Source organism: Mustela nivalis, assembly GCF_964662115.1.
Source record: "Mustela nivalis genome assembly, chromosome: 10".
In the NCBI taxonomy this organism is placed as follows: Eukaryota; Metazoa; Chordata; class Mammalia; order Carnivora; family Mustelidae; genus Mustela; species Mustela nivalis.
This window is the reverse complement of record NC_139029.1, coordinates 52,515,902-52,542,871: the sequence shown is the minus strand read 5'-3', so window position 1 is coordinate 52,542,871 and position 26,970 is coordinate 52,515,902. Positions and strand designations below refer to the sequence as shown.

The following is a 26,970-nucleotide window of genomic DNA, read 5'->3' as shown; positions in this document are numbered from 1 at the left end:
AGTTTTGGCCTCACAGGTTGCTGGGCAGCCCAAGCGTGGTCATGTCTCTAGAGGATTTAGCTGAGGCCCTGACCCTAAGCCTGCACCCTCAACTGCGATCGTTAGCGCCATTCTCCCAGCTGGCTGGAGCTGAGAGGGGCAGGTGGAGGAGTCTGGGCTCTCAGGGCTTTCAGGTCAAGCGTCCTCCAGGAGTCAGCTGAGGACCCCTGTGACATGCAGCAACTTGCCCCCGGGATGGCTCTGGCATCCCGACTGGCTCATCCTCCTGCATTTATAGTCTAAATTACCATCATCGACGGAAAAGAACTATATTTCGCTTTCAATATTCCAAACTAGACTCTATGGTCCCTCTTGATTCCTGTGGGCATCTGGGTTACATAGGCAAAAGAAATCAGCAGAGTTGCTTTTCTCCAATGTTGATGCTAATATTACAATACTTTTATTCGTTGGGAGCTTGCTGTGTATCATCTCATTGTTTTGTGTCTTTTTTAAGTCAGTTCTGTGCTCAGCGTAGGGCTTGAATCAGGACCCTGAGATTTAGAGTTGCACAATCTACCAAGATAGCCAACCAGGCATCCCTGTTTCATGTTTTTAAACATAAAATACAAATACAAAATACAAACCATGATAAATATTAGAAAATCCTTCTGAATGATATCTTTTTCAAAGATCTGTGTTTTATTATAAAACACCTTCTATTCCTTCTCCATGTCTCTGGTCCAGGATTTCCCCTGTCAATGAAAGCAAACTTCAACTCCTGCCACTTACACGCTCCTTGATGTGGGAGCTCACCTCTTTAACTGAACCTTCTAGTCTCAGTACAGGGCTGTGAAGAAACAGAATCTGCCCCTTAGGGCGGTCTCAAAAAACCCAGCATTGCCTATGAATCCAGAAGGACTTCTTTGTGAGCATTTCTCAGACAATTCCTTGGGGCTTTCAGGAGCCAGAACTCCCTACTAATGCTTTCATCTCTGTGGGTAAGTCAGGACCTTCTCGGATTTCTCTTGCTCTGGAGAGGGCCCTAAATATAGGAATTATCTGTTTGTCTGCCTTTCTTCATTTCCTTTTTCCCTTTTGCCCCCTTTCCCCTCCCCCTCTTGTCTTCCTCTTCCCCCTCCTCCTCCTTCTCCTTCCTCTCCTAACACGCTTACCTCTAAGTCCTGGCTTTATCCCTCCCTACGTACCCTTGGGCAGATTAACCTCTCTGAACCTTAGAAAGTTTCCCTTTCTAAAAAATTTGTGGAGTGATTTCTAGCACCACTTTAAAGGCCTAAAATCAAATTTAACCCTAGTAAGTGCCTGAGCATTGGAGTTAGTAGCCCTGGGTTTGAATCTCATTTGCCTCTGACTTCATGACTTTGGGCTGAAAAAGTGCGCTTTCTTTGGGCCTTGGTCTTTCCAGCATGGAGACAGTATTGACCTTATAGGTAGGAGGATTGGATGTGATAGCTTTCCTGAGCATACCAACCATGTGTCCGATTCTGCTGTAAGCACTTTACATGTGTTAACTGCGAATCCACACAGTATCTCTATAATAAGACATTTTATTTTCTTGGTGTCTTCGCTCATTTTTCTAACTTACTAAAGGTTTTCATTTGCCTATTTTAAACTAAATTCTGTTATTTCCGATTTCTGACTTATCGACAGCTGCAACACAGGTGGCTTCTCTGTCTTCATTCAATATATTCCTTAAAAGTATATTGTAAAGGCTATGGCCAAAAATAGAACACCAACAGTGCTGAATCTTCATACATTAGAACACGAGGGAGACTTTGAAATATACAAATGACAGATGTCCACTCCAGAGAAATGAAATCAGAATCTCTGAGGGTAGAGCCAGATTCTGATGTGTTTTAAACATTCCCCTGTTTATTCTAACAGTTGCCCAGGACTGAGAACCACAGCCCTACGTCATGAGTCTAGTGATACTTGTCTAGACTAATAAGCCCTGAATGACAGTGAGTAAGGTGGTTATCAGCTATGACCCTGTCTTATCATTGTACCCACCCTCCTGCAATTAACTCAGATGTCAAATCTCCCTCTAAGTTCGGTAAACATTATTTTTAACATGTTTCTGATCAAGCTACTTCAATAACCCTATCAGACAAGTTCTGGTTGCCAGTGAGGACTGTTTTCATGCCAGAATGTTTAGAAATAGGCTCTAGGGCTTTGCTCATATTAATGGCAATGGTTTATCATTTTTGAAATTCAGCTTATGAAAATGAGAAATGTTTCCTCTTTTTCAGTTTTCTAGACCCCTAGTCCTTTCTTGTTAGGGATTATTTTTAAAAATAAAATACTCATAGGGCGCCTGGGTGGCTCAGTGGGTTAAAGCCTCTGCCTTTGGCTCAGGTCGTGATCCCACGCTTCTGGGATGGAGCCCCACATCGGGCTCTCTGCTCAGCAGGGGGCCTGCTGACTCCTCACTCTGCCTACTTGTGATCTTTGTCTGTCAAATAAATAAATAAAATCTTTTAAATAAATAAAATAAAATACTCAGTGCACCTGGGTGGCTCAGTGGATCAAAGCCTCTGCCTTCAGCTCAGGTCATGATCTCACAGTCCTGGGATAGAGTCCCGCATCAGGCTCTCTGCTCAGCAGGGAGCCTGCCCACCCCCCCCCCATCTCTGCCTGCCTCTCTGCCTACTTGTGATCTCTGTCTGTCAAATGAGTAAACAAAATCTTAAAAAAAAAAAAAAATACTCCCTCAACATACCTATGATCCTTCCCAACCCTGTGGGTTATAATTAATATGTATTTGGGGGCTCAAGATTCATTAAAGAATCTTTATGCTCCTTTCCTATTCCATGTCTTTTCCAGGTTATATTCGTGTGTCCTAAGTTATCCGTTCTATACATTCTTTTTCTTTTTTTAAAGATTTTATTTATTTGGCAGAGAAAGAGATAGTGAGAGAGGGAATGCAAAAGGGGGGAGTGGGAGAGGGAGAATCAGACTTCCTGCTGAGCAGAGAGCCCGATTCAGGACTCGATCCCAGGACCCTGGAATCATGACCTAAGCCAAAGACAGACGCTTAAGCACTGAGCCACCCAGGTGCCCCGTTCTCTGCCTCTTCTATAAATTCTTATTGAATATAAGTTCTGGGCCTGGCCCGGCCAGTAATGCCACAGCCTACACTAACCTCAGGGGTTGCTGGCGCAGAAAGCCCACTCAGCTCTCTTGGAAGAAATCCTCCCTTCCTCTTCAACATGGCAACCCCCTTACCCTCTCGGTGCGTTTGAGTCGTCCCATCAGTTCCTGATTACTGCCCTTTTGAAGGCCTCCTGGGTGGACACTGCGGGGTCTAATGTCTGTCATTTCAGTCTTGCCTCAGTTTACATCTCGCCCTACTGAGGTGAACAGGAGGCTAGCCCGTATATCAAACATGGTAAATGAATGCAGAACACACACCAGCCCCCTCGGGCACTTCCATAAAAGGCTACTGCACGGTATTCATTCCCAAAGCCAACTTGTCTTCTCCAAAACACTGTTCTGTGCCCTGGAAGTGTGATTCAACAGAGCCTACGTGTGAGCTGTCAGTTCCCCACGCTGCATTTGAAAAGGACACAGAAAACAGGTCACAAATCTGTCATGAAAAGGTGAAATTGGCCTTTCTATTGTTTCCTTTTTATTTACTTTAAGGTAAATTTCCATTTTTGTCATTCCACAAGTATGCTTCCAAATTTCCTTCCAAATAGGCTAAGGAAGTTTATTATTTTGGAGTTATTTATTATTTGGGTTGTTTACCTTTGTAATTCCTAGAATCCTCACAAACCCCTCTAGGAAGATACCGTTATGTCTATTTAACAGCTTCAGAAGCTGAGATTCTGAGTTATTAAATAAACTGCCGAAGTTCTGAGAGAAAGAAAGTTGGGATCCAAACCCGGGTGAGTCTGGTCCCTGAGCCGCTGTGCTCTCTGTGGCCTCCGCTGGAACAGCTCACTCTGGCCCATCCTAGGCCTACGTCACTAATGGATAATGATACTTATTCCCCCTGGATCTAGATACACCCACAAAGTCCTCAGCACCTTATTCCCATGGCCACTAATTACCCTTCAGAGTTGGCAGGCGCGTTGACTATGTGTCATCTTTTCGTGATATGATGGATCCTGTTGTAGTAACCACATCCTAAACAGAATTCTTACAGCATCTATCAAAACTCTCAATTCTGAAAACTAAATCCCTTTCCATTCTCGTAGAACAAAGACAGATGCGATGCACTCATGGTGTTTAATATATGCTGGTTTCTTCCTTTCTTTACAACTTCAGTGTGAGTCATTTTCTCCCTCTTTTTCTGTCCTCTAGACACACTGGGAACCTTTTTGTTCCTTAAATTGTCAATTTTCCCTTCTCCCTCAGGGCCTTTGCACAGGCTGTTCCTTCTCTCTGCAATATTTATCCCCTTCTTCCTTACCTGGTTAACTTCCCTTCTTCCTCTAGACCTCCGCATGCTGTCTCTTAAGCCCCAGTTAGGTCAGGTCAGACCCTCATCTATCCCTTTTGGCATTATAGAACTTTCTTTCATGGAGCTTATCATGGTTTGGGAATATGCATTCATTGTGTCAATACTTAATCAATTCTATCACATCTGCACTTACTTCCATAGCCCCCGAGTGTGGCACAATGTGGGCAGACAAATAAATAACCAAATAAGTACAGATCGATGTCTTGAAGTTTCAAATCAGTACAGGAATGGCCTGAAAGCTTCCCTTCGTGCTTTGTGTGTTTAAAATATAAAATTTAAAATAGTAACCATAAGAAACGTGCAGAGGCCCTGTCAGGAAATAATGCCTTTGTGAAATGAGGCAACACTAGTCAGACAGCATCTCCCCCTCCCTGACTTGCCCCATATCGCATGCTTGCACACACATGCTCTCTTGCTGGGCTGCTCCATTTCCACTCAAAGGTGGCGGGCGGAGTGATAAAGGAGGAGGTGAAGCGCTGGAGCCAGTCTGGGGCTTGAATCGCAGCCCCAGTAGTCTGTTGCTGTGCAACGTTTGTCATGTGGCTTAACTTCTCTGTTCCTCAGTGTCCTCTTCTGTAAAATCCCTCACTCATAGCATTGCTGTGGGGATACAGGAGGATACATGAATCTGAGGTACCTGCCTAGCACAGAAACCGACTCGTTGTATAGGAATTCTTCCTTCCTCCCAGAGTACAGTACATACTTGGTAAAAAAAAACTGTATTTCTTCAATCAAGTGATATGATTAAAATAGCTGACATTATGTCATGACACATGGTTCTCAACATTCCTCCCATATGAACCCATTTAAACTTGCAAGAGCCCTATAAAGCAAGTTCTAGGACTGTCAGCCTCATTTTACTTAGGAGGAAACAGAGTTTCAGAGAGATCAAGTAACTTCCCGCAAGGAACACAGCTCATCCTTCCTGGGCCAGGGCTTAAACCCAAACAGTTGCCTTAAACATTTAGACCATACATGATACCATCTCTTGGGCAGAGAATTAGCAAGAAATCATAGGCAGTGAAAAGATCTTGGGCTTTGAAGAGGAAAAGAGTCTCCCAGTTTCACTCTTTGCTGGGTGACGTTGGCCAATTCAGTTCTTCCTTGTCTGAAATGGGGATAACCCCCCTCCCCCACCTCCGGGGTGAGAGCCAAGACAGATAAGGAATGTGAAAAAAAACCTGCACACACTGAGCGTAATCAACGTTGGCTCTTTCCTTTCATGACAATCAGGCTGGGCAATTTCTCTTTCTTTTATAAAAGTGAAACCTTTGAGTTTTCTCGTCAGCAACCTGGGCACCGTAAAGAGGACTTTGGCGCTTGAGCTCTCTTGAGTTTCTCGGACAAAACTTGTTGACATTGAACCCACACAAAGCTGGAAACTCCCAGAGGGATAACTGCATAGGCTCTGACCTGGCGCAGATTTCCCCTGAATTCTACAGAGTTTCAACACAGCTGAGGCTCTTAGAGAGCAAAGCTCAGCTCCCGGAAAGACAGAGCCCTGCACAGGGGAGGGGAGCTCTGTTCCTTGAATGGGAGGGAGTCTTAGTGATTGAGCTGAAAGACTATAGAGCTCCAGCCACACTGCCCCTGCCCTTCAGAACCATCATTAATGTCTCTTTGGGAACCTCCTCATACAGCACCTTCCAAGTGATGGCTTCCACAAGGAAAATAAATTCTGACATTGGCCCTTTGATGGTCAGAGTCTGCTCACTCTGGAAGGAGAAGGATCAGCCCAGGATGGCCTCAGCACAGAGGCTAAGTCCTCTGAGCCCTAACAGAAGGGGTTTGGGTCTGCAGAGTGCATCCGTCTCATCCGTGAGAAAAAAGGAAGACCGGCTGCCATCTCCTGGGATGGTTCTGAGGGTGCAGTGGGATGGTGACTGTTTAGCGCTTAGGACAGGGCCCTGTCCTTTGTCAGCACTCTGTCAGTGTGAGCTGTAGCTGGGTCAGTCCACCAGCTACAGCCATTTGCCAGATCTACACCACCAGATCTAAGCCATTTGCCTTAGATCACTTAGCAATGGAAATGGGAACTAAGATCTCAGAGCATCGCAAGCCCAGCTCTTTCTCTTGTATCTGGCATGTGTGAGCCTCGCTTTCCTACTCTAGAGTAAAAAGGTGGCGCCATATCAGAGTGTGGTAGGAGGTGTTGGGCGAAGTAGCCTCCCCAGGATTCCACCCCAGCATTCACTCCACCCACGTGATTTGACCTCATTAAAATCGTCCCCAGCCCCTCATCCTTCTGGGTTCTTTGTACCGTGACAGGCTTCCTCAAGCCCCAGAAAATCCTGACGTGACAGACTCACACATGGACTTTTTGGATCAGCGTTTTCCCCTGAGTGGTCATGTCTTGCTGGGCGGGGACTCCAGGCGTTAGGATCTGCCTAAAAGGTGCCCATGACCCACAGCAATCCTGAGCGCAGGGACAGCACATCTGGCTGTGGCCTGGCCTGGGTCACCATGGCCAGTAAAACAAGGGCCATGTTCTGGGTCTGCACTGACAGGGGGTGGGTGGGGAGCCCTGTTTCCATGGCGGCATGTGTGTAGGGGAGGGAAACACTGAGCTTCTAGAGATGGGAGCCAGGGAAGGGAGCACAGTCTGGAGAGAGAGACAGGAATTTTGGAGGCGAACAGAATTCTTTTTCGGTCTCAAGTCAGTCAGTTTAGCATCTCACACAACTGACTTAACGTCTCTGAGTTACAGTATTGCCCTCCTGGGGGACCTGGGGAAGAGTAGGAGGGTAATTAGTGCAAAGCATGAAGCGGAGACCCACTAAGCAGCCTTTACTTACCCTTTTCCTCACTCTTTTCATATAAATGGAAATAATGGATGTGGGTCCCAGGTAGATGAAAAGAGAAGGAAGAATTCATAATAATTCAGAGATATTTGTGCTCTTTGCAATATATCCTTTTATCTTCTCCATAACCCCATGAGGTAGGCATGGGTCATCCCCATTTTACATGTGAGAAAACAGAGTCTTGGCGAGGATAAGGAACTTTCCTGTGACCACTAGGAGGTGGTGGAGTGGGATGTGGACCCAAGCCTGGTCTCCTAAGCTCTCCAACACCAAGGCGGGGTCTGTCATCCATGAACTGAGCTGGGAGCCCTCATCCCAGCAGCTGTGACCAGGCCTCCTTCAGCATTTCTGGAAAACTTCTCACAGCCGAAGTCTCATCTCAATAAGGTTCTGCTACTTCCTCTCTAGAGTTAGCTTCAGCTCAGCCTCAGCCTCACACTTTTCATTTGAAACCACAGACCTGTCCACTTTCAGTCACGTGACAGGAAATGTACAGCCAGGACAAGAATATGGTCCCGGCAATCCAGACACTCCCACTGAGGACGTCCAGGCAGGCCTGGGCCTGGGGCTGGGGGCAGTGGAGGAATCTGGCTGTGGTCCCTTCCAAGGCATGCTTCGAATTCTCTGAGGGGCCAGTTTTCCCCACTCTTGGTTATTACTCATCCTCTGTCAGAGGCTAGGCCCTGCTCCACTTGGTTCCTACTCCTTCCTTCCCACTGCCCACTCCACTCTCAACATCCCACAGCCCTCCTCTGTACTGTCCAGCCCCGCTGGATGCCATCTCACCCACCCCCAGGCATCCCATGCTGCCGGACTTCTCATAGTGCACGTCAGAACTCCAGGCCTTTCCACGAACTTCCCTGTTTGTCAAGCCTTCCCATTTCTGCCCTCTTTAAATGGCACACTCCACATAGACCAAGACCACAGCCACCACACGGCACAACTCCGCTGTCCCCATGGTAGTCTACAGAAATGACACCATCACTTCCACCCACAACACATACTTTTGGATAAAAGGGACCTGGCTATCAGAGCAGGAGTGGAGAGCCATGGTATATTTGGATGTGAGATGGGTAGAATTTCTAGGTTCCCTCAGTTCCTTCAATTCTCAAATATATAGGGAGCCTTCCAGGTCCCGGGCAGAGGAATTCAGAATCTGCTTAAGGGTCTGGGTCGGGGAGGGTTGTTGTCTGAGCCACATAGCCTCAGCGCTCTAGTGTTGAGCAGAAATGGCCAGAACTTAAAATGAGTCGGAGAACTACCACTGGCCTTCCAAGTCCCCAACAGCACCACAGGCTAGTGGCTCCTCCTTTTTCATGATTGCAAAGGGATCCTCTGAGATAGTCTGGGGTTTGGAGACACATCTACAGGGCTTACAAATAACACATGACCACTCCAAAGGCGAGGCTTCTGGGGTTTTGGGTTTTTTTAATATGAAAAACAAAGGAATTGGGTCAGGTTCCCACTTCAAGCTCTTTCGAGTGCTGACATCCTATGAGCTGGGGATGAAGTCTCTTAAGCATATTTTTTATTCTTTTTTCTTTTCTGATAATAAAATAATGTATTTAATAAGCAGAGTATGTAGGAAAGTGCGAAACACAAGCCAGTCAAAACTTAAGCCTCAGAAAATCCTAGTAATAATGTGTTGGTGTTAATTATTCTTTTGCTTGTGGTATGCATTTTTGTGTTTATGTGCTTGCTTGTTTTACATATTTATTAGAGTTTCCAATAAATATACCAAAATATACCAGCATATATAACTAAATATTATTCAAAAAGCTATTTTAATGGCATCATAAAATCCTTTTTGCTTGCCTTTTTGTTGGACATTGAGATTGTTTTAAGCTTTTATGCCAATATAAGTTATACTATAGTGACTATCTTCTCTATAAACCTACTACATGTATACTTAAATTATTTCCTTCTTTAATTTCAATTAAAATAGAATTACTAAATTAAATAATTAAAATTATTTTTAGGCTTTTGCTTTCAGAAGAGTTGTATTGGTTGATACCTCTCCCAAAAATGAGTATGTGAGAATGTGAATGGGAATTTCACGGGAGTATTACATTTGATCTTTTAAAATAATTTTGTCCACTTGAGTAATGGTTTCTTGCTGTTACTTTAACTTGCATTTCTTTTGTTAGGCTAATATTTTTCACATAATAATTGGTCACTTAATTTTTTTTAAAATGAATTCTCTACATATGAGCTTCACTCATTTTTTTGACTACCCATCTTTTCTCTTTCTTATTGATTTTTGAGAACTTTTGTTGATTTTGAGAAGCCTATCATAGAAGGTCTTTTATTCCTGACTTTTCATATATGTGGCTCATATTTTCTACATTTACTGTTTCTTTTACCTTTATGGTTTATGGTGAGTTTTAACACACATATTTTAATATTTATGGAGAAAAACTGATCTATCTTTTCTTTGAAGTTTCTTTCTTTGTTTTTATGCTTAGAAAACCCATCTTTACCTAGAGATATGGTAGTCTCATATAACTTCATATAACCAATTTAAATTTAATTCATATATAATATCAAATGACAATCTATTTTTCTCTAATAAAAAATACCTCTAGGTTTGAACAATATTAATCAAGACATCTTTTTTAATAATGATTTGGGGTCGCCTGGGTGGCTCAGGGGGTTGAAGCCTTTGCCTTCAGTTCGGGTCATGGTCCTGGGGTCCTGGGATCAAGCCCTGCATTGGGCTCTCTGCTCGGCAGGAAGCCTGCTTCCACCTCTCTCTCTCTCTCTGCCTGCCTCTCTGCCTACTTGTGATCTCTGTCTGACCAATAAATAAATAAATAAATAAATAAATAAATAAATCTTTTAGATAAATAAATAAATAAATAAATATGATTTGATATGGTATATATGACACCACATATTAAAGACCCATATATAGGGAGTTCAGTTTCTAGGCTTTCTGTCTGTTAAATCTGTCCATCTTGTTATCCTATAACACTGTCCTGTGCCTTACTTACTATATTTTACAACTAATTTTAATTACCTGGAAGTTCACGTTATCCATAATTTGTTCTTTCAAAAGATCTTCAACTGTTCTCACTTCTTTCTTTCTTTCTTTCTTTCTTTCTTTCTTTCTTTCTTTCTTTCTCTTTCTTCCTTCCTTTCTTTCTTTCTTTCTTTATCTTTTTTTAAAAAGATTTATTTATTCTTTTAGAGATGCTATTTATTCATTTGAGAGGGAGAGAGAGAGAGAGCCAGAGTGAAGAGCAGAGGGAGAGGGACAAGCAGATTCTGCACTGAGCGTCAAGTCTGAAGTGGGCTTCAAACCCAGGACCCTGAGATCGTGACCTGAACTGAAACCAAGAGTCGGTCACTCAATTGCCTAAGCCACCCAGGTGGCCCTGCTTTGATCTTTTAGGTGAATTTAAAAATCAGTTTGTTAAGCTCCCCACCAAAACAACCATTGATTCTTTTTTGAAATTACATTAAGTTCCTATGCAAATTTGAGGTTCATTTATATCATTAGGCTATTGAGCCCAGAGTGTAGTGCCACTTGGGAAATTCTATCTTTATGCTGTTAAGCCTCTGTTTTTCTTGTAGTTCCTGCCTGTTTTGTCTTGTCTGCTTCCATGCTTTAAAAAGATTTTTTTGCTATATATTTTAAAATATTTTGCAATGTGATTGTATTTTTTTAATATATTATTTATTTATTTGACAGATTTCAAGTAGGCAGAGGCAGACCGAGTGGGGAGGGAAGCAGGCTCCTCGCTGAACAGAGAGCCCAATGCGGGGCTCGATCCCAGGACCCTGGGATCATGACCTGAGCCGGAAGCAAAGGCCTAACCCATTAAGCCACCCAGGTGCCCCGTGATTGTATTTTTTATTACACTTTCTCACTGGTTATTATTTCATACTAATTACTTAGCATTAAACAATTAGTCAATGGTATTGATTCAGTGCTTGGGGATAGCAGACAAATCAAGGGTATATAGCATTTCTTTTTTAGTGGTGCTAGGAAGCAAGAAATACACTTTTATTTTTGTTCCTAGACCACATCCACTCAGCATGCAACACCACTCGTTCCTACACTTACTGAGTACCTCCTGTTTGCTCCACGCTGTGCTTGGCCTTAGGGCTCAGGAACTTTCACCTCACACTCACCTTTCAGAGTTTGTCCTTCAGAGTCCTCTGACCCCCTCCCGCCACAGTGAGAGGTTGGGTGTGTGTATTAATAACACTTTCTGGCAGCCTCATGATGCTTACTTGGAGGCTTCCCAGAACTGGCAGCATGGGCTTCCATTTTAATTAGCTTCTCAGGAGGTGTTTGCATAATTCCTAAGACAAATAAGCCTGCTTTGGAAGCACGAAGCCTCCCTCTCCTGAGTGAAGCTCCCTAGAGCAATGTTTCTGGGAAGGGTGATTGAAATTGTGACTGGGGAAATGGTGGATTTGGCTCAGCTCATCCCTACTGTGGCTCTGAGGTGTGGGCTATGGCTGGAAAGGACTGACATGCTAAGCCATATTAGAAACCTAAAAGGAAAAAAATCGATACCCCTGATCCTGTTTTATTTGAAATTTCCTATTTTTAAAGCGTTTACTTTCTGCATTAATTTTCACTTTTTGAAATATTTGATTAAAATATTTATTTTTATTATGTATTTAGTATTATGAATTTGCTATTTATTTATAGTACTAGGGATTTTTCAGCACTCCCTTCAACTTTGCCTCTGAGTCCGCCTCACTCTCCTCACCTTATTCCTGATCCTGCTGGAGATGTCTCTGTCGCGAATTGAACTCTGGCCCACCAGAAGATAGGCCCACCTTCTTGTACTCAGAATCAGTGGGTGTGCCTTTACTTGGAAAAAGTAAAGAATCTTTAGAGATATCATTAAGGATCTCAAGATGAGGGTCTATCGGGGAGGACCCTAAATCTACTGGCAGATATTCTTAGACAGAGAGGAGATGGCACAGATGCACAGAAGAGACAGTCTCGTGAAGACCGAAGGAGAGATGAAGTTAGGCAGCAACAAGCCAAGTACTGACTGGAAGCTGGAAGAAGCAAGAAGGATCCTTCCTTAGAGCCTTTGGAAGGAACACAGCCCTGCCGACTGCTTGACTTTAGAAGCCTGGCATCCATGCTGTGAAAGAATATGTTTCTGTTGTTATAGGGATCTTAACCTTGCAATATCTTGTTCTGGTAGCCCTTGGAAACTGTTAGAGCCCCCAAGGCACATGTGTTGGTGGAAAGATTGTAAGCCAGACTTAGGAGAAACCTCCACCCTCGGGTCCCACCTGGAGACGCTGCAGGTGTTCCAAAGTGTGGAGAGAGAAATACAGGCACAAAATAAAAAGTTAAAGGCAGTCCCTGGTGGGTTAAATGTGTGTGTGTGTGTCTGTGTGTGTGTGTGTGTGTGCGTGTTTGTGTAAATTTTTGTTGATTTATCGAATATTTGAGTACTCTCCATTGGCCAACCCCTTGTGTTAGGCAGTGTGGGGCTAGCATGGGCAAGCATGGGCCAAGCACAGACGTGATGATTTAAATCAAATATTAGAAGACAGAACTAAATTGTGACGCAACCGCAGAATTCTAATCACCTTTTCCCAGAATTCTCACCATATTTCTCCCATCAAAGAAACCTAGCAGAAGCTCTCTGTGATTTCATAATACCTTCCGTTTTCTGCCAGCATGGTACTTTCCCCACTGGGTGGTAACGACACATTCTTTTTTTTTTTTTTTTAAGATTTATTTATTTATTTTAGAGAGGGAGAGCATGGGGGTGGGGTAATGGCAGAGGGAAAGGGACAGAAAGTCTGAAGCAGACTCTGGACTGAGTGCAGAGCCCGACAAAGGGCTCAATCTCATGGTCCTGAAATCCAGACCGGAGCGGAAGCCAAGAATTGAATGCTTAACCGACTGAGCCACCCAGTGCCCTGCTCATTACATTCTTACCTGCCTCTTCCCCCCATTAACTGTGGACTCTGTAAAGTCAAAGATTGTATTTACAAATCTCTATTTCTCCAGGACTTTCTCTTCCAATCTCTCTCTTAGTCTCTCTCTCTCCCTTCCTCTCCCTCTCTATGTCTCTATCTCTATATAGCTGTTTGTTAGAACAGACCCCAAATGATTTTTTGAGGAAAACAATCAAGGCACCCATTCTTGGATATGCCCAGTGAAGCCACAAAAATTTTAACTTAGAAGATTTTAAGAAGCAGAAATTCTCAGAAAACAGCAATAAAACCAAGTAAACAAAAAGGTCAGTGTGTACAGTCCCGAAGCTTGCAGATTCTCAATGTTCTTTTGTTAAAAGGCCTGAACTCCTGGGTTTGTGTCCTGTCTCCATTTTGTGTTAGCTTGTCCCCTAGCTCTTTCTTCTATAAAATCAGGCTCATAGAAGACCTGCTTCAATGGACTGTGGTAGGTCTTGGATGGGTTATTAGGTGGGTTATTATATGTAAAGCTTCAATACATTTTAGTTATTATTATTATTTATTGACTATAAAGCTTTGAGCAATGTAGTATCCTCATGCCTTCTCCAAAATCTATTGGTAACAAAATGTACTTCTGGGAAAAGGTGTTGAAATGATATAAATGATAAAAGTTGTTAGCTTTAAGCTGAATAAATATTAAAGGTTTGCCACCCAAAATGATGACATTGGTTTTATATGAATTGATCTGAAGATTTTTTATACACACATATAACAAAAAGTCATATAAAAATACATTTCCATTTCCTCACCTTCAACATTTGTACTATAGTTACCATTCATTTTGCTTTTACAATATTTTATAAGCTCCATGCTAGATTATATTCCATTTTGCTTAAAAAGAGTACATTATCTTTTAAAAAGATTTTTTTAATAAGAAAAAAAGCATATGTTTAATGGTATAATTACCATTTCTTGTGTTCCTCATTTCTTGCTCTAGATCCAAGTTTCCATCTGGTTTCTTTTCTCTTTTGCTGGAGGGCTTCCTTTAACATTTCTTATAGTGAGAGTCCATTGGCCATACATTCTGTCGCCTTTTGTACGTCTGTAAAGCTTTGGTTTCCCCTCCATTTTTGGAATGTATTTTTACTTGGTACAGAAATCTTGGTTAACAGTTTTTTTCCTTTCAGTACTTTAACAATGTTGTTCCACTGCCTTCTTCCATTATTTCTGACAATAAATTTGTTGCCATGTTTCATCTTTGTTCTGTACATAATGAGATTCCCTGCCCTGTCCATCACTCCCTTGGCTGCTTTTAAGATTTGTTTTTTTTAATCACTGGCTTTAAGCAATTTGATTGTGATGCCATTTGATGTAGTTTTCTTCAAGTTTCTTTTTCTTGAGCTTCATCGAGTTGCTTAAAATCGGGTTTTTTTGTGGGTTTATAGTTTTGATCAAGCTTGGAAATTTTCCAGCATTTATTTTTAAAAAGGTTTTAATAAATACCCCTCCCCCTCCCTCAGGGACACTCACTACACGTAATTTGCTCCCTTGAGTTTGTCTCAAAGGACAATGATGACTCGTTCATTTCTTCTTCTTCTTTTTTATTCTTCTCTCTGTGTTTCATTTTGAATACTTTCCAACAATATATCTTTAAGTTGACTAATCTTTTATTTTATAATGTGTAATTTGTTATCAATCCTACTTCCTATATTTTTATATCTTCCTTATTTTTCTTTCCAGTTCTAACATTTGGAATATAGCTGCAACAGTATTCCTGTCTCCTAATTCTAACATTTCTGTCAGGTCGAAGTCAATTTTACTTGACTGATTTTTCTTCTAATTATGGGTCATATTCTCTTAATTATTTCCATGTCTGGTAAATTAGATGCCATACATTTTGAATTTTACCTTGTTTGGTGCTGGATAATTTGTATTCCTAGAAATATATCCAAGCTTTATTCTGTGATGCAGTTAACTTAGTCGGAAACAGTTTGACCCTTTTGGTCTTGCTTTCAAGATTTATTAGATAAGACTGTAGCAATGCTCACTCAGTCTGGGCTAATTATTCCTTACCTGAGGCACTGCTTCCTGAATATTCTAATACGCCATGAATCATAAGGTTTTCTAGTCTGTATGGCAGGTCTAGGCACACTTTCTAGCTCTATGTGCGCACAAGACACTGTCATCTCATCCATTCTAGTACTTATTACCCTTGCCTTGGATTGTTTTCTCATAGGTATATGCTGATCAATACTCTGCCACATACTTGATGGGGGTTTTGTGGACCTCTGGAGTTTTCTCTTTGTGCTGCTTCCTCCTTTCTGGTGCTCTGTCCTGAGAACTCTAGTTACCTTGTTCTCCTCTGACTCTCAGCTCTTTCTCTTCAACACAGGGAGTCAGCTGGGCTCTGCTTGGGTTACTGTTCTCTATGCCATAGCTTAGAAATTCTCTCAGGGAAGTTTTTTGGGTTCACCTCACTTGTTTCCTGTTTCTCAGAAATCACTTTCCTTTGTTGACTAATGTCTAGGGTCTTGGAAACCATTGTATCCTAATTGGTCAGATTTTATTATTTTTTTTTTCTTTTGGTTCTTTTAGGCAGGATGGTAAACCCAGTTCCTATTTTTTCATATTAACTGGAAGTCTGAGACTGCATTTTAAATTTTCATATATCCCAGCCCCTGCTAAAATCTGATTCAGAATCTGCATTTTGGAAAAGCACGAAGTTCTGATGTATACCTGTAAACCAGAAGACTACATCTTTGCTATTCACAGTGTAGCCCGTGTATTAGCAGCATGAACACCATCTGGGAGCTTGCTAAAATTGTAGAATTTCAGATCTCATTCAAGACCTAGTAATTCAGAAGCTACCTCTTATTAAAATGTTTAATAAGATCCCTAGTTGATTTGTACGTAAAAGTTTGAGAAGTGTCAGACTGACTAATTTCAAAGTTCCTTTCTCACTCTAAAGTCCTATGTGCCTTTGAAATGTGTTAGGTGGTTTCTAAGAGAACAAGGTACATCGTGGAAAAGTTGTAGTATGTTAAAGACGTAGGGTAGGTTTGTCATATTAACTACAAGAAATCTAATAAAGGAAGAAACAAAAGTCTTAACAAAGGGCAAAAAAAGGACAAATACTGAACTTACATTTATTTTTACAATTATTTGATTAATTTCTCTTTAAATGGTTTATATATTTCTTTTTTACTAACCTATACTAAGAGCCTAGACAGTGCTTGGCATATGTCAAGCATTCCATAGTTTTTGACTGACTGACTGACTGACCAGCAGACTGAGAGGTTAGATGCACTGTCAAAGTGGGTATTTATATGCCTCTGAGGACAATTTAGACACAGAGAGCTCAAAAGGGGAAGAATAATTTGACTCAGATGAGATGGCTCAGACTACCTAAGAAACATTAGAATTCATGCGAATTTGGAAAAGGACGGTCTCAGAAAGTTCAGTTGGTAATTCATTAACTTTCTTTATAATTGGGGAAGCAGCTAAAGGAACTGCAATTCCACATAATTACAACCAAAGAGGAAGAGTATGTTGAGGAAATAACAGGTGATTTTGGAGAAAGTGAGTATGCCAACTCTAAATTTACAATAGCTGAGGATCGGAGTCTTGGTGAAGCAGCTTTACATATAAAAAGAGCCTAAATGTTAGGATTGTGCAGATCTCAATTGAAGCCTCCGCTTTTAGACTGTGCAGTGGAATGACTTGAGGCATTTTCCTAGTCTTCTCTGGACCTCTATCTTTAAAACAGGGTTGGAGATGATTACGATGGTGATTATGGGTGGTGATGTTGCTGTTGGAGCTGGTGGACACAGAACTGGCATCTCAATGAATATTCGTGAAAATCAAATGCCGTGATGACTACAAATGGATGCTATAGCATCCAAACAGTGTTACACAAGTGACCATTACTCCTGGATCTTAGGAAGGAAATGAGAAAAACTCATGGGACTGCACAGTGATGTTCTCTGAAAAGCTCAGGTAATAAAATAATAGGTGTAAAAATGGTAGGCAGAGGAATGACTTCCCAGAGTGAATACAAAATTTTGAGACCATTAAAAAAAGAGGCAGGAAGGCCACTTGATGAATGTGAGTATATGCTTAGTAAGAAAACAATAAAAATAAGGTAGGTGAAAAACTGCTGAGGACAATAGAGGGGGTAATTGAAGCTCTGATGGAAATCAAGTCAAAACCAGGTGGTGGGTATAGGAGAGGGCACGGATTGCATGGAGCACTGAGTGTGGTGCAAAAACAATGAATACTGTTATGCTGAAAGGAAATAAAAAATTAAACACACGCGCGCGCGTGCGCAGACACACACAATCACAAAAAAGAAAATATCAAGGAGGGACAGGAAAGTCTTACAGCCAATACTTTAGAGCCAATAGTGTAACAATAGAAGTAACAATTCACAGGAAAACTCTACCCATAATTCTCACTTCCTATCATCTCTTTCTTTCCTATCTTTCCATCTTCCTATATTTTCAGGGAGAATAAAGTTCAAGATGAAGAGAAGGAAAACAAAGGAGAGAAAAATAGTCATCTAGAACTCCCAACATCCAGCCTCCCATCTTATGCTTGAATCTCCCCCTTTATAGCTGCCCAACAAGCCAAAGTTTTAAACAAATTCTAGTTTCTGAGGATTCACCACATCTTTAATCAGATGGTTTCATTTTGCATAGCAAGAATAGTTAGAAAATCTAGTCTGTGTAAATGCTGAGTCCAAACAAGTCTTCCCACACCTTCCATCAGCCTGGGTCACACCTTAGTGTAATTAGGAACAAATTAACTTCCTCTTTATGTAAAAATTACTTTCATATTCAAAGATTGCTACCATTTCCTTCTCCAAGTAGAGCTCTCACTTCTTCAGGCTTAGCCCTCTTCTTTTCCTGTAACAGCTGGATCGTTGAATTTCTTTAGCATCCTCTGAAAATGTTTTCACTTGATTTTAACCAAATGTTCTTCCTAATTAAAAGAAATGGTGAGTGACAAAGGGCAATTGTTCTTTCGTTAAAAGAGAATTAAGTGTCAGAAGGAATTCTTTGAAATTCCGTCTACTGAATCCACTTGAACCTGTTCCCCACCTTTTCTAGTATCTTGAGAAAGTGATCTCCTAAGAAGAGTTCCTCTACCAAGACTCTGCACCGCACCACATCTGCCCCCCTAGGCAGACATTGTCAGAGATCCCTCAGTCTTCCTTCTCCCAATCTCTCTCAACTCTCCTGTTCATAGCTGAGCTTCTCCTCTGTTCTTACTGCCTCCATTTTTTCACCTCCCCTTACTCTTTATTCTCTGAAAACTGGCTCTTAGGCCATCATTTTACTGGAAATGATCTAAGTTCACCAGGAATATCCATATTTCTAACTAAAGTAAGTTTTTTTTTTTTCATTCTAATTTTACTTCATCTCTCAGCGGGATTCAATATTATAGAACACTTCTTTCTTAAAATATGTTCTTTCTTTAGCCTTTTTTAGACACCAGATTCTCTTAGTACACTCCTAGTTCCTTCACTTTGTCTTTCTTTCTTTCTTTTTTTTTTAAGATTTTTTATTTATTTATTTGACACAGAGAGAGAGAGAGAGATCACAAGTAGGCAGAGATGCAGGCAGAGGGGGAGGGGGAAGCAGGCTCCATGTTGAGCAGAAAGCCTGATGTGGGGCTTGATCTCAGGACCCTGATATCATGACCTGAGCCGAAGGCAGAAGTTTAACCCACTGAGCCCCCCACCAGATGCCCCCACTTCGTCTTTCTTAATCTTCATAAGCCCAACCTTTTTATATTTCCTCATTAAATAACAGAGATCCCCAAGGGTTAGTCCTATACCTAACCCTCTTTTCTCACTATATAGTTAGACATGCCTTGCATTAAGTACCATGTGTATGATCTACGGATACCTCCCAGACCAGGCTTCTTTGCTTTCCAGACTATCATACTCCGTTGTCTCTTTCACATCTGCTTGAATGTCACAAAACACCTAAAAATCAGCATACTCCAAATTGGAATCATTCCCCTGCCCCTTCACCAACTAGTAGCTCCCTGGTATTCCTTCCCCCGCCCCCTCCAGGAACTTACTTCACCACTTCCCACTTGTGTGAGCCAAAAACTTGGAATTTATTCTTTAGTCTTGTCTTCCTTTTTTCTTCTTTTAATCATCCATCCCCAGAATCTGTAAGTGTAACACCTACGTAATTCCGCATCCATGCATTTCTCTCCGTCTTCATGGTCCCACCTCAGTTCGTATCGTTTTGGCTGGACTATTTCAATCATGCACTAACTTGTCTTCCACAGTTTTTATCATTCTCTCAGGATCTGTCCTCCACACCATAATTAGAAAGATCTCTCTAAAATTCAAGTCTGATCTTATCACTTCTCTGTTAAAATGTTTGGGGGATTCTCATTGTGTCAGTAAGAGCAGAATTCTTTAAATTTCCTGGGAGAGATAGCCTTTGCCTGCCTCACCAGGTTCGTTTCTTATTATTCCATCATCTCTAGTCAAACTGGCCTTCTCTCTTGTCCCTCCTAGGTGCTTTGCTCCTTCCCGCTATAGGACTTTGGCAAATGTTGTTTTTATAGTCACAAAGTGCTTCCTTCTCTCTTTCCTCATAAATTGTCTGAGGTGATTTGTTCTAATTATTCTCATGGAACTATAATTTCCATCCTTTAGAGAAGTTCTATCAGTACTGAATAACACATTCACTTTTTAAAAGTTTAACATCTGTCTCTAACTGCAACTTTATTCAGTGACAGTAGAGCTTTTCTGTTTGCACACCTCCATATCCCCGAGTCTAGTAGGATCCCTGGCCCACAGTATGTACCAGTAAATACTTGTGGAATACATGAGTATACGGATGGGCCTCAACATTACCCTTTCACAGCTGCCGTGTTCTTTTCACGTGTTCTTCTTTCCTCCTGGAATACAGCCCTTCCTGCCCTTCCTCTCCTCATGCACTTGGTCTGTGGACTGCTCTTTTATCATTGAAGACTCACCCTTGAATATTCAACCTTGTCTTTCTAAGAGAAGTGAGTCTGTTTTTCCCCTCCAAGAAAAGAGCGAGGTGCTCCAGGCTTTGTGTCCTTAATGTGCATCTCTACGTTAGCCCTTCTTACAGTGCTTGAGTATTTTATGTGCTTATCTGTTTTCCTATATCCTCCAGTACATAAGGAGCAAGAACTATGTCTTAGGACGTTGTTTGCGGGGCACCTGGATGATTCAGGGGATTAACCCTCTGCCTTTAGCTCCGGTCGTGATCTCAGGGTTCTGGGATCAAGCCCCGCAATCAGGCTTTCTGCTCAGCAGGGAGCCTGCTTTTCCCCCTTCCCTCCTGCCTGTTTCTTTGCCTACTTGTGATCTCTCTTTCTCTGTCAAATAAATAACTAAAATCTTTAAAAAAAAAAAAAAAGAATGGTGTCTGCAAAATATTAGGGACTCATTACAAGTTTATTGAATTAAACAATGGTGGTGCTAAAGAACCATTATTTGAAATAGTAGATTGGCCCCCTCTCCTCCTTCACTGCTCTCTTGATGTACTTTCTGAAATTGTGTATTTATGTGAAAAAGGGCAGTTTTCTTTAGCTAGAAAGAGATAAGCCCTTAACCAAGAGTACACAAGTACCATGCTGTTCTTCTAGACTTGCCAAATAAAGCAAAGAGGTGTTAGGAGAGCATCTCTGTTCTTTAAGTCATTTCATGTTTCTAGGTGCATTATTTGCCAGTGTATTGGAAGGACTTACCCATGTGGTTTTGACTCATAATTGCTGATCTTTGAGAAATCAGAGAGAACACAAACTATGTCATAAATCTGGGTGTGTGTGATAGGCAAATATGACCCCAATCATTAGAAAGAAAGATAGAATCTAGTACAGATTGTCAATCATGACATCAATTGTCTGAGAAATTCTAAAACAGATTATTAAGATATGGTTTGTAGGTCGTTTGGCAGAGGAGTTCTCTAAGATCGAGTCATGCTATAATGGTTTCTTTTCTCAGTCAGAGTTAATAGATTGTACCAAGGAGGCAAGTGCTTTAGACATGATATGTCTCAATTTCACGAAAGCTTTTGATCACATTTTTCCTGATATATTGGTGCACACTAGTGAATTTATAGTGGACTCACCATCATTGCCCATGGAACACTGACTAATGGACTGATGCTGATCTAGAAGGCTGCTGATGACTTAATACATCTCCATTCCTTGTCTTGTCCCAGTTAACATTTTACTAGCAGTGTAAATGAAAATATAGAATTCATATAATCAAAGGTTTAGGTAACAGATCCTGGGGGGTGGTGGGGTCAAAGCTAATGAATTATTGGAATCATAATTTAAAATTATTTTTAAACTAAACACAATGTATGTTTTAGAATTAAAATGAAAAATATAAAGATTTTTCCCATATGTGTATTGTCTCACTTAATCATTATATATAGGAGGACAGCCTTTACTAGCCTTTTTTTGCATGCTTGAATGTGCTAGACCCTTTGCATAAATTGTGTCACTTAGTCTTTCTAAATAATCATTTAATATAGGTATCATTCCTCCATTTTACAGAAAAGAAAACTGAAAATCAAACCAGTTAAGCGCTTTCTCCAAAAGTCTCAAAAGTGGGGTTACAGCTGGTATGTACACACAGGTCAGTCTGACACCCTAGCTAGAAATGCTCTTTCCTATACTCCATTGGGTTTCAAATGAAATGTATCAGTAAAGTGTAAATGCTACACTTAGTTGAAGAAACCCAATGCTGTGAGTGCAGAACGGAGGAGATGTGGTTTCACAGTGGTTCGTGCGAAAAGGTGTGAGGGTTTGTTTGCCTGTAAGCACCTTATGAATCATCAGAGTGAGTCACTGACTTCTCCCCAAATGAATAAAATCTTGGGCTATGGACCAGTGCTCAGAACAAAGAAGGGCAAGAATCATACTGTGCTCTACCATGACTGAAATACGGTGCTTGCTTCTGGGACACTCATCCTAAGAAAGCACTGTTAGTGTGAGCAAGTCCAGAATGATTTGACCAGAATGATACATTTAAGCCCCATGAAATATGGCTGAAGGAACAACAGTGCAGCAAGCATGCTACCTCTAGCTCTGTAGAGCTAACATTTGCTAATGGGTACTGTGGGCAAACACCAATCTAGAAGCTTCCAGCCATAATTCATTTAATCCTCACAATAATTTTTGGCGTAGGCTTTGTTGTTATCACTTCTGTTTTACAGATAAAGAAATTGAGGCACAGAGTGGTTGTGAGTGGTTGTCTCACACTTCCAGGGGTCACAGCGTCGCAAACTCTGAAAGTGTGACTCCTATCTTTAACTGGAACAAGAAATTAGAAGAATTATATACAGTATTTGGCTACAGAAGAAAAAGGTAAACCAGAAAGAATGCTCTAGAGGACCACAATTAGAATCTGTCTCAAAAAGAATATTGCTTTGGGCGCCTGGGTGGCTCAGTGGGTTAAGCCTCTGCCTTCAGCTCAGGTCATGATCTCGGGGTCCTGGGATCGAGTCCCGCATCGGGCTCTCTGCTCATCGGAAAGCCTGCTTCCCTCTCTCTCTCTGCCTGCCTCTCTGACTACTTGTGATTTCTCTGTGTGTCAAATAAATAAATAAAATCTTTAAAAAAAAAAAAAGAATATTGCTTTATAATATCTCAAGAGAATGTTGCTGAGTTTTCTGTCAGTACAAGCTTTCAGTCAGGCATATTTTTGAGGGATTTGCTGCATTGGAGCAGTATAGGCTGATATGACCTACGTGTTTCCTTCTGTTTCCTTGAGCTCAGTGTCAGCATGACCCCATATTGGTGGAGTGGAATGGGAGCACTTATCCCCTTGGAATCTTATGGTCTGTGTAGAAAAATCTAGATTAACTGAAGCTAAATTTACAGAACCCTAAATTAATCAAAATATACTCTGCATTATGCTTTTCAAAGACAGGTGATTTTTTTAAAAAGATTTTATTTATTTATTTGACAGAGAGAGACAACAAACAGGGGGAGGGGCAAGCATAGGCAGAGGGAGAAACAGACTCCTTGCTGAGCAGGGAGCCTGATGTGGGAGTCGACCCCAGGCCCCTGAGATCATGACCTGAGTCGAAGGCAGACGTTTAACCAACTGAGCCACCCAGGTGCCCTGACAGAGGTGATTTTTTTAAAAAAGTATTTTCATATTCATTTATCCTTTCATCTGTAAGAACATACATCCAGACTGTAGAGTCCCTCCCATATGTGACACTATATCTGATCCCATCTTTAGTTGTCTACTGCTCATTCCATTTAATTATGAGAAAATTTAGGCTCAGAAAATTTAAGTGATGCCCAAATTCCCACAACTAGGAAGGGGCAGAACAAGGTCTGTAACATGGATTTATCAAACCTTGCTTCCCCCAGCATACTCTATTCCTTAAGAAAATCGAGTAGGTGGATATAGTTCACAAATAACTTCAATAACAAGGCTTTTTTCTTCCTTGTTTCTTTAGTCATTCCCTCAACAAACATCACTGGCCACTCCTTTCACTTAGGGCCAACATAGTGTCGTTGGTAGGGAGGAACACAAAGATTAAAAAAGAAACAAAATGAAAAACATCATCCTAGCTTGGAGGGGCTCAGTGTTGAGTACGGAGACAGATCTGGAAACAGTTCTCAGCGATCCAGTGAGAGAAACGAAGAGTTAGCTTGCCTGGAATGTACATTCATCTCATCTTCCTATTAACTGGGGCCTTCCTGTAATCAACATTCAGGTTTATTCAACAAATGTGTAAGCTTAACTCTGTTCCAGCCATGGTGCTAGGCATCCTGGAAACAGAGAAAAAAGCACCGGACCTCACAGAGGTTACAGCTGCTTGGTTTCGGGCATTCTGGCCAGGCTCTTGAGATTCCCATGTAAGAAGTTAGAGAACATGAAGATCCATGTTACTTGAAAGTTAGGTTAGAAATCAATAAAAAAGACAAAAATGGAATACAAACAAAATTACTATTGAAAATAGCTATACTGGACATAGCATACCATATCTCCAAACATCCCCAATGGCACCTTTTGTTCTTTCCACCTGTGTTGCAACAAACCAATTTTTATTTATTTTTATTTGTGTGTCTCCACTCACGCTCACTCCAGAGCCTACACTCAGGACACTGAGCTACAGAGAGATGTGAGAGCTGCATAGAGTAAAGCTGGAGATACAAAGGGCATTCTCAAGCAACAAAAGGGCTAGGTAGAATTGTTCTATCAAAGACATGGAGAGCAGTTCATGCCCTTGAAGTGATAGAGTGAAGTTTGAGGGGAAGGCCAAAAGAACAGGAGATAAGATCATTACCTGAGAACCCAAGTCCTAACCAATGAGCAGAGCCAGGGGGCAATGCTCAAACACCAGGGCAAATCTGGGAAAGAGCATGGGCAGTGTGGGACCATGAGGTAGGGAAGGCTTGTGAGCCATAAGGAAACCGTTGGTCTTTGCCTGTCCTCACTTACCTCTCAGAAAGTTTGTGAGTTCAACCTCCCATTTTTATTGGGGGCAAGAGAGAATAAGATGGAGAAAGATTCTTATGTCTCTTTTGGATTCTTATATCCCTCTCTTGGGAGAGCAATGTTTATAATTGCACAAAGAACATATTAAGGAGTTCTGTGGTTTTAAAAGGAGATTTCTCCAAATCATACCCCATCAACAAAAGATGAATGTTAAATGTGGTGCAAAAGCTAGGAAAAATAACTGGTTTTGCTCCTGAGAGGGTGGTTCAGTTGGTCCAAGGACAGAATGAAGGGAAAAGAAGGAAGGAGGCAGCCGTGCCGTCCAGAGAGCTGCATCGTGTTGAAAGCAACCTTCCCAGACCCAATGGCTGCTTCCATAAAATTCTATAAAATCACAAAATGCTTGGTGTGGGCAGATCTCTTGAGGAACTTCCTGAAGAGGCCACATTTTGGGTCAGGGATGATTTGGGGTAAAAGAGAGTCCACATGGACGAGTAGATAGGGAGCCTACTTGCTGATAAGTTTAGGATTTTTGTGACCTCTACCTGACCTTCAGACTCATACACCTCACTGCCTCCACAACATCTCCACTTGGATGACCAAAAAGCACCCCCATCCCCACCAAAATCTGTTCCCCTCCAAATGCTCCCCATCAGAGGAAACATTCCTACCATCCAGTGGGCTGCCCAGGCCACACTCTTGGGATCTTTCTCACTCCTTTTCCTGTGCTTCGATTTTCAAACACATCAGCAAGTCCTCTCGGCCCCACCTTGAAAATAGACCTCAAATCTTCCAATTCTCAACCTCTTCTCCCACTGCTAATCTTACCAAGTTCTTGTCACTTCAGAGGATGACAGCGGCAGTCTCCTAACTGGTTTTACCAAGTCTGTGTTTGCCTCAGTATAGTTGATTCTCTTCACAGCGTAATCTTCTAGAAATGCAGGTCTGATCACGTCAATCCTGGGCTCGAACCCATCTAATGACTTGCAAAGTCCTTACAAAAGCCTAACAGCTCTCTGTGATCTGGCCGCCAGCTTCATTTCCTCCTCCTCTCCCTTACCTGGCCTTCCTCCAGCTCTTTGGAGTTGATGGGCACACCTTGTGTTGCTGCAGCCGGTCTGCACCATTAGCAGGGTGTGAGTCTGGGATTCCAACCTGGGCTGGGGGACTCCAAAGCCATTGCTCTTAAACCACTGTCGCTTGCCAACCCCGTAGCACCTATCACACTACCCAATAATGTAGTATTTATCTTCTTGTTTCCTTGGGGCCTGTCTCCCCCACTATGAAATATAAATTTCATAAGTGCAAGGACTTTGTGTGTTTTGCTTATCACACAGTGCCTGGCACAGGGCATTTTATAAATATTCGTGAAAGAAGTGAAGCCTTAGCTGATTTCCATATATAATGGCTGACATTGAGGCACGTTTTATGCATTGTTCACTAGTCCTTACAGCAACTTCATTACTGGGTTACTATTCATAGGGTTACTATTATGTTCCTCATTTTAATGAGGAGGGAACTGTGGCTTGAGGAGGTTAACTCTATGCCCCCCGTTACACAGCTAAGAAGTAGAAAAGCAGGGATTTGAACTGGGATCTGTTCACCTTCGGAACCTAAGCTGTTGACCCCTGGGCTGTGTTTTTCCTACTACCCTAAGGTTCTTTATTCTCTTCTCCATGTGGCACCAACCTACACCAAGGAAATAATAATTAAATAACTAATATGTTTGAAGAGCTCAGAAAGAAATTAAGAAAATAAAAATGTCTTAGTGGAAAGCATTAAACTTTTTATAACTGGGTAGTACTTGTTCAGACATATAGTCTCTTCTTCTATTTTAGAGAGAACTTTGAGGTACAGAGAGGTTGAACGAGTGTCTAAGGCCCCGAAACTCCATGATGTTGAGAAAGGACACCAGAGTAGGGAACTGGAAACTCTTTTGGTAACTGTGCATTATGGGTTGAATTATATCCTGCCAGATTTATACATTGAAGTCCTAACCTCCAGTATCTCAGAATGTGACTTTATTTGGAAATAGACATAATTAGCTAATTTGATGTAATTAGTTAAAATGAGGTCATACTGGAGTAGGGTGGGCCCTTAACCTAATATGACTGGTGTCTTTATAAAACGGGGAAGTTTGGAGGCATACAAACACAGAGAACGCCACACAAATATGAAGGCAGAGATTAGGGTGTTGCATCTACATGCCAAGAATGTCAAAGATTGACTCAAATTATCAGAAGTTAGGGGAGAGTCATGAACAGATTCTTATGGACCTCAGAGGGAACTGTCCCTGACACCACCATGACCTTTGGACTTCTAGCCCCCAGACTGTG

General features: G+C 41.6%; 2 long non-coding RNA genes across 2 annotated transcripts in view; both read left to right on the top strand.

Moving 5' to 3' along the window:
• The window catches only part of LOC309842333, a 367,302-nt gene that overhangs the window by 333,515 nt on the left and 6,817 nt on the right, over window positions 1–26,970 (top strand). The window lies entirely within an intron of this gene.
• On the top strand, window positions 837–22,535 carry LOC309842335. The gene is made up of 3 exons (XR_014299611.1): window positions 837–977; window positions 21,730–21,811; window positions 22,392–22,535. It is a non-coding gene; the product is annotated as an uncharacterized lncRNA (long non-coding RNA).